Source organism: Atractosteus spatula, chromosome 7 (genome assembly GCF_055471065.1).
Source record: "Atractosteus spatula isolate fAtrSpa1 chromosome 7, fAtrSpa1.hap1, whole genome shotgun sequence".
Classification (NCBI taxonomy): Eukaryota; Metazoa; Chordata; class Actinopteri; order Semionotiformes; family Lepisosteidae; genus Atractosteus; species Atractosteus spatula.
Window position 1 is genome coordinate 40,764,204 of NC_142712.1, and position 19,903 is coordinate 40,784,106.

A 19,903-nucleotide genomic window follows, 5' to 3' on the forward strand; every position below is an offset into this window, starting at 1 on the left:
CCCGCCCTGGCTGCTCCCCCTCGGCTCACCTCCCCAGGGGTCTCCCACCCCCTCTGCATCCAGTCCCGGCTGCTCTCCTCCTCCAGACATCCAGGACTGAGCCAAACACACTGCCCCCGCACTAAAACCAGAACGCCACTTTCTCAACAGCACAAATCGCTTCTGCCGAAGGCATCTGTGACACCAATCTCCTGATGGGATTGATCCGTTGATCCGGGTGACTGAAGAGGCAATGCACAGACACGACAGATTCTCCCCAACACATGCTGTGGACACCAACCACAGGAACCTTTTATTTCACTACCAAGCTGATTTCCCAGGGGATGGCACAAGACTGGCAGGGAGCTACTTGAGGGGGGGGGCACTATATATTATGCTTATATAGTGCCTTTCTGGACTCTCCAGTCAAAGTGCTGTACAGGCAATGAGGACTCCCCTCCACCACCAATGGAGGATACAATGGCAACATTGGTGTGCCAGTACACTCACCACACATCAGCTGTCAGTGGGGTGGAGACCAGAGTGATGAAGCCAGTTCAAAGATGGGGATTATTAGGAGGCCAGTGGGAAATATGGCCAGGACCCTGGGGTAACGCCCCTCATCTTTTCGAGAAACACTCTGGGATTTTTGAGAGAGGACCTTGGTTTTACATCTCATCCAAAGGAAGACACTCCACAGGCGCCTGGTAAATTCTGGTAATTTTTACAGTACAGTGTCCCCTACACCAGGGCATGGGGACCCACACAGTCACCCGGGGCAACCAGCAACAGAGTTGCAGGGCGTTGCTCTTTATGAGCTCTGTACCTACAACATGCTGTGTGGAACCTGCATGCCGAGCGAGGAGCACGTCTGCAGGACCTTGCTGCCCCACTGCAGTACCAGAAGGGCAACCACTAGCCAAATCAGATGGGTATACCATAGGACAAAAAAAACAAAGTGGAGATTCTTTTTAAAAGAAAAGCTCTATAAATCTGTACAAAAATTTCCATACTGTTCAGTTTTGTAATTTATCTAAACAATGACTAATGAAACCATTTTTGAGTCCTTCAGTCCAGATGGAGTGACCAGCAGACTGGTCTTACAGAAGCAGGAAGGCATGGGCGATGAAGGGAGTTGTACTGTAATAAAGGTGGCATTATTTTGAGGTGTTAAAACGTGGAAAGGGGATGTACGCAGACTTACAGATTGGTCCACCAAATTATTTGCCATGGAAACAAAATTGCATTACCATGGTGATCAAATTTTCCTGTGTAGCAAAGGTACGAGTCCCGAGTGCTGACATTGGCAGCAGTGCACAAGAAAAACAATGCTTCCCGCTGCCGGGCTCACTTTACTACCACAAACCTGCAGGCTCACTGTGGGTTTCAGGACATGGGCTTTCATGCAAATGCTAAGTAAATAAAAGTGAGGGCTTTGTTCACTTCAAACTGATTCATAAATTCTTCTGTCCCGGAGAACAATGAGCTTGACCGCGCAGTCTAATCCATAGCGGTTTGCCACTCTTCTCCGGTTTTACTCACGTCAATGTCCCAATAACAGGCTGACCACCCCTGGTTGGCCGAGATGTTTCAGATTCTTGTTCCTCATCGTCCTTTACGTGGGTTTTTTTTCACTGGCAGAAACCCAGCAATACAACTGGGCATGAATGAAAAGTTTGTTTTCTTTTACATAAGTTTGCACAGGGGAACAGCAAACCCCTCCTCCCTCCCTCCCACCTCTCACATGCCACAGTCTCCAAGCACTAATCCTTCCCGAAGAAAGGAACGTTCACGGATGCAGTTAACCAGATACAACCAAACGAGAACAAATTCCCCAGTTACAAACGATCAGCTGCAGGCTCATACTGCAGTAAACTGAGTGTACTGTACTTTCTTTGAAAGTACAACAGCAGCACAGCATCCCATCCTGTGGGATGAGGATCTGAGGCCAGACCCCTTCCAGAGTCCACAACACTACTCCCTGCTTCTGTTCGCATCTTAAGTGCAACTCGCCTTCAGTTTCAAAACCAGTACGCTTTCAGTTTAAAACACAATATTTGTAACACTTCAGAAACTAAATGCTCTGTTAACCTAAATATATTCTTACAAACGGTATAACTAATGCTTGATCATTTTTGTAAAACTCAACATTGCAGTTTCTCATAACATAGCACTTGTACATCTTATAGACAACAGGCAATGTTCCACACAAATCACAGGCAGAAGAATAATCCCTGAAATTAAAACACACCAGCAAGTATATAGTATGAAAAGAGCTAAGAAATACTTCTATGAAGGATTCAGGGAGAATGATGTCGTGCAGCTCAAACCAGTCACAATACATTACATTTGGAACCTGTAAGCCTTGGCGATTCCAAGATATTTTTCTCTCTAGCAGTTCAGTATCAGATACTACAGCAACTACTGTAAGAAAAACCACTAGGATCACACAAGAATCTGAAACCCTTAAATTCATTAAATTCATAGTATTTCAAAAATACAAAAAAAAATACAAAAAAGGAAGGCTCCATTCGTTTCTTACAGATTTTGTAAGGCTCAGACATTCCAAAACTACCTCTAGATATTGCTATGAAGTTGCGACAAGGGACTTAAATGCGGAACGCAAGATCACATCCATGAAGGGCAATGCCGGTACAGCAATATCAGAAACAGTCATTTCCAGGGGTGAAGGGGTGAGGATGGCTATGTTTCTCTGGGGGTCCTTTATGGGGACACGAGTGAAAACAGACACTTTGACGCACACAGAAAGGCAGTCTGCGTGGGAGACAATAGCAGTCCCAGCCCTTGATACAGACTGCTTGCGAGAAGTGGGTGCCCAGGAATTCTGAGCAGATCTGTGTGTGTGGGGAGGGGGAGTATCGACACATTTTGCACTAGAGAGGACGGACAGCCCACTGACACTCAGAAAGTTCCATGTGCTCATCAATACACAGAGGGACATGGGGGCATAAGGAAGTGTTACTACTTTAAGTGTCAGGCGACCTAGCTAAAACGGATCGATACAGGAGGCCTGGTAATCTGGGTCAATGTACCATCTTCACCTGCTTCCACCACCACCCCATTTAAAAACACAGAACGAAACTGAATACTCAAGGACACAAAGCCTGTTTCGTAAGCACCATTGTAGGAATTAACCCATCAGGTTCCAGAAAGCCCAAAGGTTTTCTTCTGAGGGCGTTCATCCACAGCTCACTGTCCAGCTCCGAGAGCCTGGACTGCCCACCCACTGGTTTGTCCTCTGTCCGGTTCCTTTCCAGAACCTGTTATTAAACCCAGTCGCCCCCTTTGTTCTAAACATTTTAACAGTTCTACATACGCATACGCATGTGTGAGTGGGCATCATGTCCCATCATTAAGTCTGTCTAAGTGGGCAGTTTACACATTTGGGTAGTATTATTAATAAGATGATCTGCATTCCTTTTACATTCCTTTTCACATGCATCTACTGTATAGTACACTGTCAGAAACCTCCTCAGACAAATGATTAACTATTATGACAAAAAAATCATCTTCCCGTCAGTTATCTCAGCACTGAAGTTCAGCCTACTCTAAACTTGTTGGTTAAGTTGTATGTACTGTATATCTGTGGGTGTCTGGGATGTGTTTTGCAATCACACTGATTTTCTTTCTTCCGTTTTGTTCTTTGACATGTACAGTAATAACTCAATAACTATGAGAAAAACAATTTTATTTTTTGATGAAGGGATCCAGATCTTCATCTTGCCAGACTAGCCCTGGTGCTTTAATTACTCTTTGACATGTTAGAGTACTAAGCAAAATCAACTCAGCTATCCCTCATTTTAAAATACTGTCTCTAAATGCAGAAACCCTTATTCCCAAACATAGCATTGAGCACGTCTCAGTCCTCGGCCATGCGCAGAACAGCCAGTGCCAATCTCCAGACTACGCTGCGCCGCCGGACCCATGAATGAAGGACACCAGCTCCTGACAAGAGCTCTCTATCTGTGCAGAGGGCCAAGTGCACGTGTGGCCTGGCGCTGTCAGGGCGCAGCTGGGGGTTCCCGATCACTGCGTGTGGGGTGAGGGCAGCAAAGCTCTCGATACAGACGGTCTTTTCATTGCCTGGCACAGAGGGAACACTCCGGTACCCACTCTGGCAGGCCAGGGCCCTAGCACGCAGGCTCCGCTGACTCAAGCGCAACGAAACGACTCGCGACAATGGCCCATTCTTGGACCAGCAGTCCATCAGGTGCACTGGTAACAGTGGCTGTTTAAAAATTTAAAGTAGGACTCTCCCCACAGCAGCTGGAGAACAAAGGGAGTAAAGTGTCTCTGTTCTGGGCTGGTAGGGAAAGCAGAAGGAAATGCGCACTCTGTCCAGTGAGCACAGTCGCGCAGGATGGACTTCATCACTATTTATTAAAGAAAGGAAAGTGTCCTGCATCAATCACTAATGTTTCAACTAAATGACTGCCGTAATCTCTTGAAAAGAATACATACTGGCATTTACAGTGCAGAATGAACCCAAGCTGGAATGTAATCCTGGGGAAACGTAAAATTTGAAAATATTACTTTGGTAATCTGAATCTGGTACGCACATATTCAGGACACATGCAATGTGTTGAATATGACTGTACAAACTGGCATTTGTCTTCAGCCTTCCATAGTTCTTTGTCAGGAAAGTGCTGGTTGTACATATTCACCTGCCACAGGGATTATACCACCACCTCAGGACAGTAATGACTGAGCAGCAAGGACCCGTTCAGAAATCTAGCTGGTCCCCTCTTTATGCATTCCAGTCTCTCTCTTTTGACTCAGCTGACCTGTCCCACCCTACTGCCTTGTGGCTTGGCCACACAACCAAAATTGTTGCAAAATGTAGCAGAACTTTCTAATGCAGATGGTAAATGGAGTAATTTATCATATAACCTCTACAGCAGAGCTACCATTCTGTTACCAGACCTCAGAAGATATGCAGGGCCAGAGAGTACAGGCACAAGAGACCTCTGAGGAAAACTGTATTGCTGCTGTAAATGGTATTGGTAGACCAGTAGGTGGCACTCTTCATCTGGACCAGAGTTCTCAAACTAAAGCCCCAGTAAGCTAAAACTGTACATTAGGATATAACAGCCCTCAAATGAGATTTTAAACTGAAGATCCCATGACTGTTCATAAGAATAGGGGTGTCCTGGCTAACACTTTGGGGATTGCACAATTTTGCGAAACTCAAAAATGTGATATCTTAATTTTAATTAACCTCATTTTTTCTTCCGTTTCCTTATTTTTGTACGAATTAGCCAAATTAAAAGCTCCCTTAAGTAGTAACCCAAGCTAATAAACAGTAGCCTTGCTTAAATGTTATTTTTGACAGCACTCTCTCTCTCTCTGCCTGTCGTGCTCTGTCTCTGTGTGTTTTTCCAGCAATGCAAGGGTTAACAGTGAGAGGAGAACAGACACGCTGTGGGAGGCAAGACAGAGGACAGATACTGGGTCTCTGGGCACAGTTTCTGACCAGGCTGTTAGTCTTCCTAATTACCGTTTAAGCTCCTCAAAAAGTGGTCGAAGAGTGTCCCTGGTTGTACAAGCATTCAGTACCAGATGGCGAATCAATTATGAGTAGATTTTGCAAGTTTTCCTTTTCATGAAGCGATGAGCAACAAACTGAAAAATATTAAAATAGAAAACATTTCGCAAGTATTGTGCTGCCTGTGGATCATAATCTACAACCACATGCAAATATTGGCTGATCTCTTTGTCTATTTTTGTACAGTACATATTACCGAGATATGCACAACATGCTTACAAGCAGCTCAAAATGGCAATATGTGGATTAAAACCACTTCCTAAATAATTTATCAAACAGTGATCTCACTACTATGTATTGCTCTGAAATCACAGAGCATTTCAACAAACAGCACAGTACTTACAGTGTACAGCTTCTTATTTAATACAACCCCATCTGGATCAGAAAACAGCACTGTTCTTCAGAATTACACACTTGTTTGCCTGTATTGTTTAATGTCAGGCTGAGGCCAGTGGACAGTAATGCCACCATGAACTGAGAGAATAGCTTTTGTCATAAACAGACTCATTAATTGTTACATAACTATTGCTGGGCTATGATGATGCTAACTGACAACATAACTCTAACCCCTTGGTTTTGCACCCACTGCTATTTTTGATCCTAATAAAGCAACATCTGAAAAAAATTAAATAAAAATTACTGTCCAGCAGCTGCAAAAACAACATTGCATAAATATGTTTCAGCACACTGGCATGTGAAGTCGCACTGAACACGTGCAAAGCTGCCCTAGAAAAAAGCAGACATGTTGACTGGTATATCAGCCTTTATAACCACTAAAACACCTTGCCAAGTGTTAAGGCCTGCATCTGACAGCTCATACAGCAAGAGCCTCTATAATTCTCACCTACTGTACAAAACCTATCATCCCTTTCTTTTAAGGAAAGGAATGCGTCCCTTTTTCATCTTGCAATTTATCCTGCATTTTCCTTCCATTTTGCTATGCAATCACACTGTTCGACTTGGCCATGTATTGATCCAAGATAGTATAGCGGCTTTTCCTAACATTTCTATTTATTAGTATTGAGGCCGTGCATAGAAAATAAAGATCAACTAACTGCTTGACTGATCAGCTGACTATTATAATGTCTCAGGCAACAGGATGTCACGTAGTAGCACTGCACACCCTGCACAATAAGTGGCTTGGCTGGGCTGGAGTTGCTGACGGCATCTGCCCCCTCCCATGTCTTTGTATCTTGATCTCCTGTGGCAATTGCAGGCAGCTGGACATCAGCACTGCGGAGAGGTGCTGCTCCAGTAATTACTGGCTTAAGGAGCCATCTGCAACCTGAGTGTCCCAACATCTGCTTCAAATCAATGATGGAAAGTGAGAGAAGTCACTTCTCAAAACACACAAACATGGCAGGCAAACGCCCAAGAGATAAAGCTGCACACTGCTTAAGCTCAATATATTTTGTGCATTCAAGAAAACTTTTAGATGGAAATAACTTACTTTTAAATATTTCTTTAACCTTTGATCCAGTGTTTCTAATTTTTCATTGGTTTTCCAGAATGCGTGATCAGTTTCTCAGTTTTGAGTCAGGGTTGCCAAGTGGTAAATCTGTACATATTTTTTCACAATAAGTAAAAAAAACTCAATGCTAAAGTGCTTAACTTTAAACCATAGGACACCTCTGAAATCGTGATGGATAAGAGATCACCACAGACATATTATCAACATTAACACTCAGGGACTTCTTAATCCTTTTCACGATGACAATCTTGGTACCAGAATTAGGCACAGCTGAGAACTCATCAGATCATGCTCCCAACCAATCCTGTTAATGATTTGAGACAAGTATGAAGATGTTTGAAACAAAACTTAAATCTTACAGGTGCTACACAATCATTTCTGTTCATTTAGTCACACAGGCACATGAAGACTTTCTATAGTGTTATAACAATTGATTGTATTTTGCAAGCATGTAATGCAAAATTCCTTTATTTGTATTGTGAATTCTATTTGTTCCAGAACACAGAGATCACAACTGAGGACTCATTTAGAAATTAAAGGCAGCAGTGCATTGCAGGTGTACAGTAGTACAGCATTGATTAAAACAGAACAAACAGACATGTACTGCACTGTAAGGATATAGAACACAGCTTCTTGCAAATAAAGCACATGAAGGCAATTACCAATGATTCCTCATTAAGCTTAGAGGCACAGAAAACGACACTTTCAAAAGAAAAACAAGGTCACACGGGGCATTCCATAATGCATCACAAAGGTAAATTCTGTGCAGAAAAACACGTAGATACAGCAGGACTACTGTTCCATCATAATGTCTTTATTTAGCTCAGGGGTGCGCGTTAGGTTATGGCTGCTAATTGTCTGTAGTCTACTGCAGAGCTTCCAATTAAAAAAGCAGCCAATTTGTGCTGTAATTAGATACAACGTTTGGACAAGACTTCCCTTCCCTGAAAGATTAAGGCCACAGCGAGGTGTAGCGGAGACCTAAAGGCACGAGCGGCAGAGAACAATGGAAAAATCAACCCAAGGGAAAGCAGTCTGCATACTTGTTTTGTATCATCACAAGTAATGTCCCACGCACATAAAGACATAAATCTGTGCTCTTTCCCTCCATAAATGCCTATTTTTATTTATTATAGATATCAGGGAGTCCTTTAGGAGATTTAGGGGGAAAAGAGTATTCAGATAAAATAATTCTATAATAAACAGCCCGAATATGATCAACTGAATCCACTATGCGATTCGCTACTCTTTTGCTTTTTCAAATGCACATAATCTACCAGTTTCGTCAGTTTCCTGGAAAACAGCCCTTCCATTAAGAGCAGCTACAATGAAAACCCCTTCTACAGTTTTACACAGTGATGTTAGATGACAGCAATGCAAAAGTGAAGCTTAATGGGTTTCAGGATCCAGGAATGTCAGTCTGACATTTGCATTTCTCTGTGCAGTTTATTAATCCATAAACATGAAGAGTGATATGGAATATTTTTATTGACTGCTTTGCATGTGAACCCACCATGCAGAAATTAAAACTGTAATTTGGCCTATGTCCTTGAAGCACAGGCCTGTATTTCCGATAGCATCATAAAATCATGGCCTTTGCATTTATGGCACAGGGGAAAACTTTACGGCCCTTTCCAATCGCTGAATACAGCCCTGTCCTTTTATCCAGACAAGACTTGCAGCCTGCACACTGTCATTTAAAAAGCCAATTACCGGCAGTTGCCAATGGTCAGCATGGCACTGGGTAAATACAAATTAGTTTCACATAAGTGGATCCCCCACCAATCTCGCTCGCTGGCCTTTCCTGGGCTCCTGGAGACAAAACATTACTGTTCACGCCAGTGCTGTTTAATCGCATTACCCAGTGGCCTGGACTCGGCAAATGAAACAATTAAACTCATAAATCTAGACGGTACTTGAGCATTTCACCGACAGATGTTGAGTGAGGTCTAGGGAGTTCACTAAAGTTCAGAAGCCCTTTATGAAGTATAAGGTATTTTGCACCACCTACTAATTACTTGTCACTAAATGTCAAAATCTCCATTAAGTGCTTAATTACGAGGCCAATACTAGAAACAATATTGAAGAGGTACTGAGGTATAAATGAAATCTTGAAGTCTGTATTGAGAAATAAGGTGTTCAAGTGGATCCCAAGACAAAGTATTTCAACCATCTCACCTTTGAAAGAGATCTTAGAACCACCTTCTTAAAGAAACACACAACATTCTTCACTATGGGACAGACAATTAAAATAAAGGCCTTTAAAGAAAGTTGACAGGTCCGCCTTCAGAAGTGGAGCTCAGATCAGGGCTCTCCAACCCTGGCCGTGGAGGATTTGGAGATTTTCTTGGACCCTTTAAAGCAGCAGCACCTAAAAGGCTTGGAGTAGTAAGTAAATTCGTCCCATTAAGACGAAAGCTAGTTGAACAGCAGAGCCGGACTGAAACCCTGCAAGCATTCCTGGCCACCAGGACTGGACTGGGATTACCCGGCGGCAAAGTTTCGATCTTGTAACTGGTGCCCGAGGTCAGTAACGGAGGAGACGGTGCATAAAGGTAATGGAGACCTTGCTATACACCCAACAAGCCAGCAGGGGGAGCTAGGCACAATACCCAGCTGGCATAAGACCGGGAGGAAAAAACAAAGAGCCTTAACCGAATTGAGCTAAACACTTGTCTGTTTCATTTATGCCTGACAGTGAACAGACTGCACCCTTTCTCCCCTGCCCTCTATTGACATAACCCCCACCCCCCAGCGCTGGCTGGCCTCCCCTCTCCCCATTCACCCAGCCCAGTGCAGCTCTTGTGCCTTCCATGTGTAACAGCCTCCTGGGGGCAAGACACAAAAGAACGTGAGCAGCGCGTCGACAGCCAATCCTTCACGCTGCCGGCTCGTACAAAAGCACGAGATCACATCTGGCCTTCACTTCACAGAAAGACAAATAGATGTAAAATCCGCTGAAGGACTAAAAGTGAATCACAACTTGTGATATTTTTTACAGCATGCAGTCAAAATCTCTTCCACTAACCCACTCAACCTCCTCCCCCACCAACCTAATTTTTCTATTCTGTCTTTCTCCCCACTTTCTCAGAACAATATGTCCGAAAGGAACTCCCTCAGGGTGCAAGATAAGGAGTTTAAGAACTGGAGCCCGTGTGGAGGCATCGTATGCACTGTTAAACAGAAGAGCAGCTCTTTCACTGGGCTTCTATTGTCCATCTGCTGACACAAAGAATGGAAAAAGGCAATTCTCCCAACATGGGCGCAGAACCACCAGACAGAATTTCTGCTTTCTCCTCTATTTTCTCATTGTAATGAGCCGACAAGTGTCTCTCCGTGTCAGCTGGGGAGTGAGAGCCCCATGCACCGTTCTTGTTTGGTGTTAAAAAAAAAAGGCAGAGAGCTAGAAAAAAAAGCAAATCCGATGATAAAAAAATGGATATGCATTGTTCTCTGGTGCAGGTGGACAGCGGTGAGCTGAGGAGTTATGAGTCTGGTGAACTGAAAATAGGAGCCAGCCGCCAAACAACATAATGGGAGAGAGAAACTGAAAAGGGGTCTCTGAATTTATCTTTCTATGAAATACGCTGTCCCAACAGATTTTTTCCCCCAATTTAAGAACTCCTGTTAGTTAACCCATCTCCTTACTACATTAGATAATTCTCAGTGTGTTAAACTTTGTAAACACAATGCTTAGAAATAACCTCTCTGATGCTGCACCCATTTTTAAGAATCCTTCAAAACAGATATGAATGCTGATAAAGCGATATTAAGCAGAGCTGCATCTGGTCTCAAGTCAGAGCTTGCGTCCTAGAGGGCCCCATGATGCCAGGCTGGGATTCACTCTCGCACTGCGGGACACCTCCACAGATGTTTGTATGAGTGTGAATACATGGCATCACATCCTGTAACGCGCTGTGTCACACATGCATCCCAATCCCGCAGCTCCTGTTAGCAGGCATGTTAATAAGATAGGACCCAAAGGGGAAATCCTGCTCACTGGCATGTGGGATCAATTTCATGAGAGATGGGTTGAAAAATTGAGACGGTAGCCCGAAGGAGGAGGCAGCGGCGGCGGCGAAGTGGGTGGGAGGGGTTCGGTGCTTCCTCTTTGATGTCTGTCGATCTTTCGTATGTCCTTGCTAGACGGCACTGCCAAGCCCCTGAGCTACAGTCCTGGAAGCACTGGGATTAGACAGTCAGCCAGTCCAGTCAATCATCCAGCCCGCTGGGTGCATGTTAGGGGACACTTTCAGATTGCGGTGGAGAGCAAACGGATTTGCCCTGTCGCAGTGTCTCAGTGTCCAGAAACAGGGGCGGCCCTCACCAACAGGGAGCAACGCCTGAGTAGTCTTTGCAAAGCAGCCTCATCCATTCTGGGTTACAAGAGAATTATTAATAATTGCTTACACTTATATAGCGCTTTACAGGTAATGGGGATTCCCCTCCACCAATGTGCAGCATCCACCTGGATGACGAGAAGTGACAAGTGTCCAGCAGCAGGTATTAATACATACACAGGAGTCAGCAAATTACAAAAACCTGAATGAATCAACCAGCTATGCAACAGGAGCATTTATTTCCCTTCCTCTACCTACACCTCTTTGTGGCAATAAGATGGCCTTAATCAATTCCCTGCAGTTCAATTCCTGCAATGGGAAGGTGAGAATTTGGAGTCCCAGGTGTAGACCTGTAATCAATATAGCAATTGAATTTTCACACCTTAACTCCCCATGACAAACAGATATACTGTACTAATCAAACAGCAGTGCCACATATTTCCAGAGGCTCCTGTTTCTCAGCTCAGCCCGTTTCAGTTCCAAACTAGAATCACACCTGAACTCCACCCCCAAAGCTCAGGCCTGTGTTCACAATGAAAAGAGTAAAGAAAAGCTGCCTTTCAAATGCACAGAAGACTCTGCAAACAATTGCAATGCTGCTCCATTACAAACCTAAACAATGCTCCGCACTTCAAACAGTCTTCCCAGGTGAAGACGAAATAAATAATTTACTGACCTGGTCCTCAGTGGCTGATTTCACTAAAGAGGCTAGCTTGTAAAAAAACATCTCGGCTTCTGAAACACAATCTGCAGATAAATTCATTCTCATTTCAGCTCTGTTCCTAACCAAGTTTTAAAGTTACAAGGGAGTTTAATGTCAGATGAGGTAAACAAACAATTATATGAAGGATGTACTGTATCAAGGTCTATAAGTTGATGTGTGGTTAATGTCTCTGTCTCGCAGAAGATACATAGTTGGTTAGTCAGATCAAATCGCATGATTCCAGAGAAAAGTAAACCCCAAACTTGTAATTACTTTATATATGGGAAGGAACTCAGTGCAGCATTTCCCCATGATGAAAATACTACAAGCTACAGCTTCATAAGTCTCGTGACGGTAAATAAAAGTTCACAATCGAATGCCAACCGAGTCTACTTGAACGCGGTCAAGGACTGTCATTTGGGATGAACACTTCATGCAATTCTTCTTTGTTAGAATAATAAAAGAGTGACCTGTGATTCTGACAGGTGTGAAGCTCACTTTTCATGTCCAGGTGTCAAGTGTATTAATACACTAATCCTGGACTTCCAAAGACTAATCAGGGATTTCACAGACCCAGATTAGCTCTAATCTTGGATTTATTTTGGTCAAACAGGTCTAGAACTACAGCTAATCTTGGTTTGGGAAATCAACCCTAAAGGATATAAAGCTATTGTACCATAACCAGCTTTACACCTGAACCACATCACGAGCACAGAGGCCTGAATCCCAGTGGCTCTGAGGAAAGCGACCCCTGTCTCCTATCATCCCCCAGGGAACAAAGACATGCATCTTATTTCAGGAACAACCAGGAGAGGCTGTATCACCTCTCCCCATGCTTGCTGCCAATTACAATTGATTGATTTATTTAACAAATGGTTACATCAAGAACAAAGTATCCCATTCAAGGCGGCGAAGCTGTAGCGGTTTCAAACCATTGCAAGTTAGGACAAAAAAAAAAACTATTGGCTGGTACTGCTAAACAGTATGCTAATCTGAAGTAATACCTCAGACCACAATAAAGGATATTTGAATTTGTGTTCCTTTTAACCATCCAAGCCAGCAAATAACCCCTCTCATTTTTTTTCCTATACAGAAGCCTTGACAAACAAGAAAATCTCCAGAGAAATGGATTTGTTTTAAACCAGCAGACTCTGTGATATCTTTGCTGTGGTTATTCTACAGTTTCTAAAGTATTAAAATGCACCGTCATTGTTAATGGGCAAAAATAGATGTTCTTGAAAAAAACATTCATACTCGCATTATTTATCCATAACTCTTGCACAGTTGTAAACATAATACTATTATACTTTTATTATTTTACCGGCTACAGAAAATCTGAGAAAATTGAATTGGTGAAACTGCCTCAGATTTAGATTGGTTTTAAGTCTCATGCCACAAGGCCTGTTGCTGACTTGACTGCTGAAAGTGTCTGACAGCTGCTGCTTACAGAATGGCTTGAGGGGTTACAGCATTAGAGATCCCAACTCCTCTTCCACTGACAAAGGCACAGGACACTAAAGCAGTGAACCCGTCGCAGGATTCGCAACGGTATGAGGATCACAAGCAGATTTCCTAAATTATTTTTTAACCAAAATAACCACCAAAGCACTCTGTGCGATTTATGTACTGGAATACTTTGCGAACAGTGTGGGTGACCAGTCTCCAGGGTCGAACCAGGTGCAGGACGGACAGGGGAACATAACTGTCCTATAAACACCTTGAAACAACAAAGAAGTGATTAACTTCTTAAGACTTTGCTTTAAGACTGATCTTCCTCTTGCTTTGAGCATTTTTTTCCACTGCCATTGCATAATTCAGATCTCCGATCCAACCTTTAATACGTAAATTTTGCCCACAAAATGAATAGAAGTTGGAATTTTTATTACAGATGCGCCACAGGGTTGCGTGTTAAATCTCACACTGGCCTACAGAGAGATCCGGTCTCTGGGGGTCATCTCTGCCATCTGGACAGCTGCTCAAAAATAAAAAAATGTTAATCAATTCCTTTGACTACTTGAGATATTTTTCACCCTGTGGTTAAGCTGTGCCTCAGCGTGCTGTCTGACTTTACTGAAGGACTGCTTAATTCTTCATTAATATGAACAAGACCCATTATTTCTTCCCCAAATAATACTTTTACATCAGTCTTCAAACATGGGCTTCAAAAACTCTGTAAGCCATTTTAGTTATTAATTAGTAAATTATATATTTACACATTGAAAGAACACAGGGAGTATAATACAGGAAAGTGGTTTTTAAACCTTGCCGTTATAAAACCTTGAATTACTGGCATACAAAAATACGCTCTTGCCTGTTACAGGAGACCTAACTTCCATTAACAAAACCTGATTATAATGAACAATTGATGTCATTATTGCTGAAGGAGTGAAAAAAACAATAAAAAGAATTTCAAAGTCAGGATTGAAAGACTACAATCACAGAAATCCATAACATTGTGTATTGTCATTTTCAATAATAAGAGTATTTGCTTTAAAGAGACTTTGAAGATGCCCATAAAAACAGGTCTGAATAAGAGCAAAATGACACAGGCAGTGGTTTGTATTTCACTTCCTTCATTATCTCCACATGAAAGATGAGGCTGGACAACCAAACTTCAAAGTAAGGACAGAGAGGGAGATCACATAAATGTCACTGTGATATTCTCCCTACAGTGACACATAGGAAAAGTTGGAACATTATGGGAAAACAAAGCAGAGAAAAAAAACCTTTTCAAAGTCCTCAGTCCATCACATGAAAAGAGGATGAAATTGTCCTTTTAATCAGGGCAGTCTTTTAAAACAGTGAACACAAATTTGGTGTTTCATCTTAAAAATTGGATGCACCTGGGAGCTCTCAGGAACAGCCTGCCCTTCAGTGGAAACAGAAGGTACACAAGAGGCAGATGCATCTGTGCTAGAATCTACTCTGATGCCGAAGTATTTTCTTCTTTTATGCACCACTATCCATCCTCTCCTCTTGCTCTCAGCTCTGTCCCCAGTACAGTATATACTGTATGCTGTCTTACACATCAGTCTCTCAGTTTGAAGACCCACATTCTACAGTCTAAAAGATGTTCTTAAAAGCTCTAGGGTCTCTTCTGATCTGGTTGGTGAGAAGACATATCCAATAACTCCAACATCTTACCAGGAGCCCAGAAAAGTTTCAGACTCCATTTTCATGGCAGTAAAATTCTTCCACACAAAAAATAAAGCACAACAGGCTGGGCAAGGAAGGGACATCATCATCACTTATCATCCTTTTGATGAACTACCCATGAAGGAGACAATCAATGTCACAGGAAGTACTGCATTACTTCTGCCACATGTCAGCTTTGGTGTGAGTCATGATGCTGGGATACAGTCACACCCCCAAAGAATTCTCTACGAGCCTTACATTCAAAATCCTTAGGCACTTAAATCCCCATAAGAAGCAAAGGGAATTTCTGATCACTTAACTCCTTAATATAGAGCTGTACTGTATGTGTGACCTCAGCTTAAAACCACTACAGAAACGGCAGCTGTCAATAAGCAGCCAGGCCTGCAGACAGCCTGAATCCTCCTGATGGCAGCATCCCATACCTGGGAGAGTATTGTCACTGACGTCTGAAACTCCAGGCACTGTGGGTTGAGCCGACATCAGGATGATCTCCCCGTGTTTCACACCGAGTCTAAATTAAAGGCCCCGTCATTTCCCCAACAAGATTCATGGAGTCAAGCCAAGAACACTGGGATGGGAAGAATTCCCTTGTTTAGGAGTGTGGGGAGTTGTTCACCATCATTAAAAGGATGCAAAACAAAACCCCTTGAGAAGAGCAGGTGCAGGCTTGGTGTACAGTACATCAAGTCAGGATGAACGCAAAAGGTAAGAAGTAAACATCTCAACACACACAGCCGGCTGGGAGTGATTCATTAACTCGGGATCCAGGCGGTGTCCTACTTCACGTTTGGTGGACTTATTTTAGAATATTTATTTAAATTATTCACCCGTGCTGCGGTCTCTGTCCAGTGAAAACATGGCAGACCAGAGGCGAAAGTAAATATACCACAGATAGTCTCTAATCATACATATTCAAAGATGAAACTAATCTGGTTTATATGCAACATGAAAGCTTAAAAAGATGTTAAATACTCTATAAGAATTGTTTGGCACAGATACACGTTAAGACTCAACAAAGCTAAACCATACATAATACTCACAACCAAAACCTTGTCCAATGGGCAGGAATTAAGAACTTCGTCCTTGCATTTTATGTCTTCTAAAAACACAAACACAGTTTGTGTTTAAACCATTTAAAAACAGAAAATTCTTCTCAACCCAAAGCCAAGCTGGCCTGGAGAAGAATAGCAGGTTCTTCTAATGCCGTTTTAATTAAAGTCCCGCTATTCTAAAAGGGCTGCTTGCAGTGCCACCTTGGCAGAGCACCTCTGTGGCCACCAATCACCTGACTGTGCCCAGATTAAAAAAATATGACCGACAGAGCAGACATATGGGTTGCAACTCCAAGCGAAAGCGAGAAAATGTGCAGAATTGTAAGGCACATTAACATTCTGGGCTACCCACCCAGCTGCACTGAATACTGCATACCTATCGAGGAAGAATAAGTCCCTGGAAGACAGAAGCTCTCAGTTCTGTGAGCACTGAGTCCAAACAGCGGCTTCGTTTTGTGCACTGCCTGTTAACTGCGCTTACATATTATCACAAGAAGAGCACACAAAAGATACAATGTGCTATGTGTATCTGGTGACCTATTTATTAGAGTCACTGTTTAAATCAAGTACTCAAGACATTTGCCAAATTAGAGTCTGGCACATAAAAAGCAGGATTGTAAACAATGTATTCTCGTAGGCACGGCAATGTTAAAGCACACTATTCTAATCACCACAGAGAGGGTGCCTAAACGCACACCACTAAGAGCTGCCCTTGCATCATCTTGAAGCACAAGTAAAAAGTATTAGCATCCCCCAGTATTGAACTCGGCACTTGAATCCAAAACCAAACCAAAAGCATTGTTTCAGCAGACTTTTCTACCACTCCACACACCTATAGCACCACAATATGAACAAGTACTGTAACTATTCTCTCACCCGACCATTGGACAGTGAACTCAATTCACCCCAGTAATCAAGCACCACAGCAGAGATGCAGCATGCTCAGTACCTGAAACCAGAACAGCCAGTGCAGTGAACTGGGAGGATGTTTTTCAAGAGCCATGTGATACTCCAGTCCATACGCAGGAATCAACACCACAGATCACAGTGTGGCAGTGAAAAAGTGCAGTATGAAACTTCTATCCCTGAGAAGAGAGCTCTCATAGCCTGGAAGGCATCATGAAGACACCCATGAAAATACAGAAAGGAAATGCTGATTGTGAAGTCACAGAACACACCTGTAAACACAGGAGTAATAATAAAACCCATGACTAATGCTGGAGATTAAACCTTTCCCATTCCAGCCCAACGTCTCCACAAAAACGGGAAAAAAACCTGGAGACTCAGGGGCTGGTTGGCTTGAGGAGGGTACTGTACAGGCACAGAGTCTGCCCGTCCACGGCTGAGCCAGCAATGTATTCCCATCTTTTTTATAAGCACTTGGGGTTAGGGTAGAGGTTTTGCTATATTTTTTCCAACCTGAGCAGGCTACCCAGATCTTGTGCTTGTCCTCCTTTGAGCTCAGCGGACTCAACAGTGGCCTACATACATCTGGAAGTCCTCCAGTATCAACACCAACACATTCTCTCCCATACCTGCTGTAAGCAATCACAGGTCAACACATTGCCGGTCATTAAAGCTTGTCCAGAAAGGCTCAAAACGATTTTAAGACCCCCAAGAGACAGGCAGTGTCGGGCTGTTTACCGCGGACACACAAGGTACCACAGCTCAATGCCATTCGATGGCCAAGGACAGTGAGCGACACTTTCCAAGTGTTTCACACAAACCCAGCACTACCAACACTGTCTAAACAACATGCAAAGCCTTGAAAGAAAAGCTGCAGCTCATTTAGTTTATTTCAGAGATGCTGTTCTGGATGAATTCGTTGTTTACTAATTTGATAGTTCGTGTGAGGGTTTACAGAATTCAGAAAACAAAATGCTAGCGCCGACTCTGCAGAGAACAGTCACCGTATGAGTCTTCACTTCAGTGCGTCCCATCCTTATCCAGCCATTTGGCACAGGTTCGATTGTTTAATGAATTAAAAGAGTTTGAGATAGATTTCAACTATTTCAATAAAAGAACAGAGTGAACAATAAGTAACGAGCACTTTTAATTCGTGTTTACGCATCATTCATTCGATTCAGCATGGCCGCTCTAGGACATAACCGAGTGATTTAACATCAGATAAATGCCTAAACGGACCGGTGGGTTAATAGTGGCTTATAAAGACGTATGAATATAAGCAATAGGCACATACTGCATACTTTCTGGCCTTGTTTGCAACCCCCAAAATAATATTAAACGAGCCCCCATTTTTAATCGAATATCTTCCGCCCAGGCGGATAACCCCTTTGCCCTGGAAAGATCCGATACGGTTTGCTTCAGGGATCTGATGAATGAGGCGATGAGGAAACCACCCCAGTTCGTCATATGATTTCTCTATCCCAGACCTCTGTCGCGAGTCACTGTGGACTTGTTCTAGAATCTTTGATTCCTCTTTCACCGCAGGTCTACAAGGTTCTCGGGAAATAAAACAATTTGCCGTATCAGCTATGAAAAAAACGCTCAAAAACACCCTATTTTCCCCGACCTCATCTTTTAAGGAGGCACCGTGGCGGACATTCAGTTACGGGATCCAAAGCTGATAGAGACTGTACCTGCGTTTGCAAAACAGAGCGCTGCGGTCACCCCTCGAATTACAGCATTGAAATAAATATGCAGCAAAAGTTTACACAATATCAAGACTTCTAAGAGAAGCTTACCAGTTTTAGTCATTTACTTATTTTGCTCCAGTGTTATGTGCTTATTATAACTGCAACAACCGGCCAAAACCATTACTCCGGTGAAAGGTTCAGTTTCTCTAAGCCTGTCCGCGTTGTCAGTCACTGCTGTTGGTCCAACACAGTCCGTCGTTAAATAAAGGTCTCGGGACTGTGTAGGCTAAGTGCACAAGACTTCATATTTCTTGGGTTTCAGAGCCTGGTTATAATTTGCGCAGAGCAGCAAAACTCAGCTGCAGCAGTCAGCGGTCCGCAGCGCGGTTCACTCAGAACATCCCAACACTTGCGGACGAGAGATTAGCATCTGTTGTGGTTTTACAAACCGCCAAGCAAGATGTTTGCCGAAATTCCCCGCCCTAGATGTGTATAATCTCACCGTTTCCGGCTGTACGTTTGTGCCCGAAAATCCCCACACACGCAATATCCAGCAGCATCCGACCCACTATATTCCAAAGCAATAACTAAAATAACAATTGACACCCTACCTGACTTTCGGCGACCGCGACCTTCCTTGACTTCCGACGACGTCTTACTCCTCGTTCACTTTGTTTGTGGAAAACCTGTATTTTTCAGTCTGTTTGGGTTAAACGCAGCGAATCCCCCTCATTAATTTCTCTCTCATCAGCCTCTCGCTGGCTCTCCAAGCCGCAGTACAGCGCAGCGCAACCGAGCTCGTTCCCGACGACGCTCGCTCGTGCGCGTTCCCGCTGGCAGCTGGGCTGGTGTTCTGGACGGCAGGAGCGCGCGCCGAGGATCCGCGTTTCCTCTCCGTAACTCTAATTGATGATTTGCTACAGCGTGTTCTCAATTTGGGGCTGCACATTGGCGAGGCGGTCAGAATTGGTCTTGATGGCATTCAGGTGCGGGGCTAGGATGTCTTGTGTGGATTTTGTAAGTTCTATGTCCTACCACG

The 19,903-nt window shown here is 43.3% G+C and overlaps 1 protein-coding gene across 1 annotated transcript in view; it reads right to left on the bottom strand.

Annotated features, from left to right (window-relative positions):
- Window positions 1-19,647, bottom strand: part of nfasca (neurofascin homolog (chicken) a) — a 79,981-nt gene extending 60,334 nt beyond the window's left edge. Inside the window, exon 1 of the mRNA XM_088921817.1 lies at window positions 19,476-19,647. The gene's annotated coding sequence lies outside the window, so the exon portion shown is untranslated. The remainder of the gene's footprint in view (window positions 1-19,475) is intronic.
- Window positions 19,648-19,903: the final 256 nt, after the last annotated feature.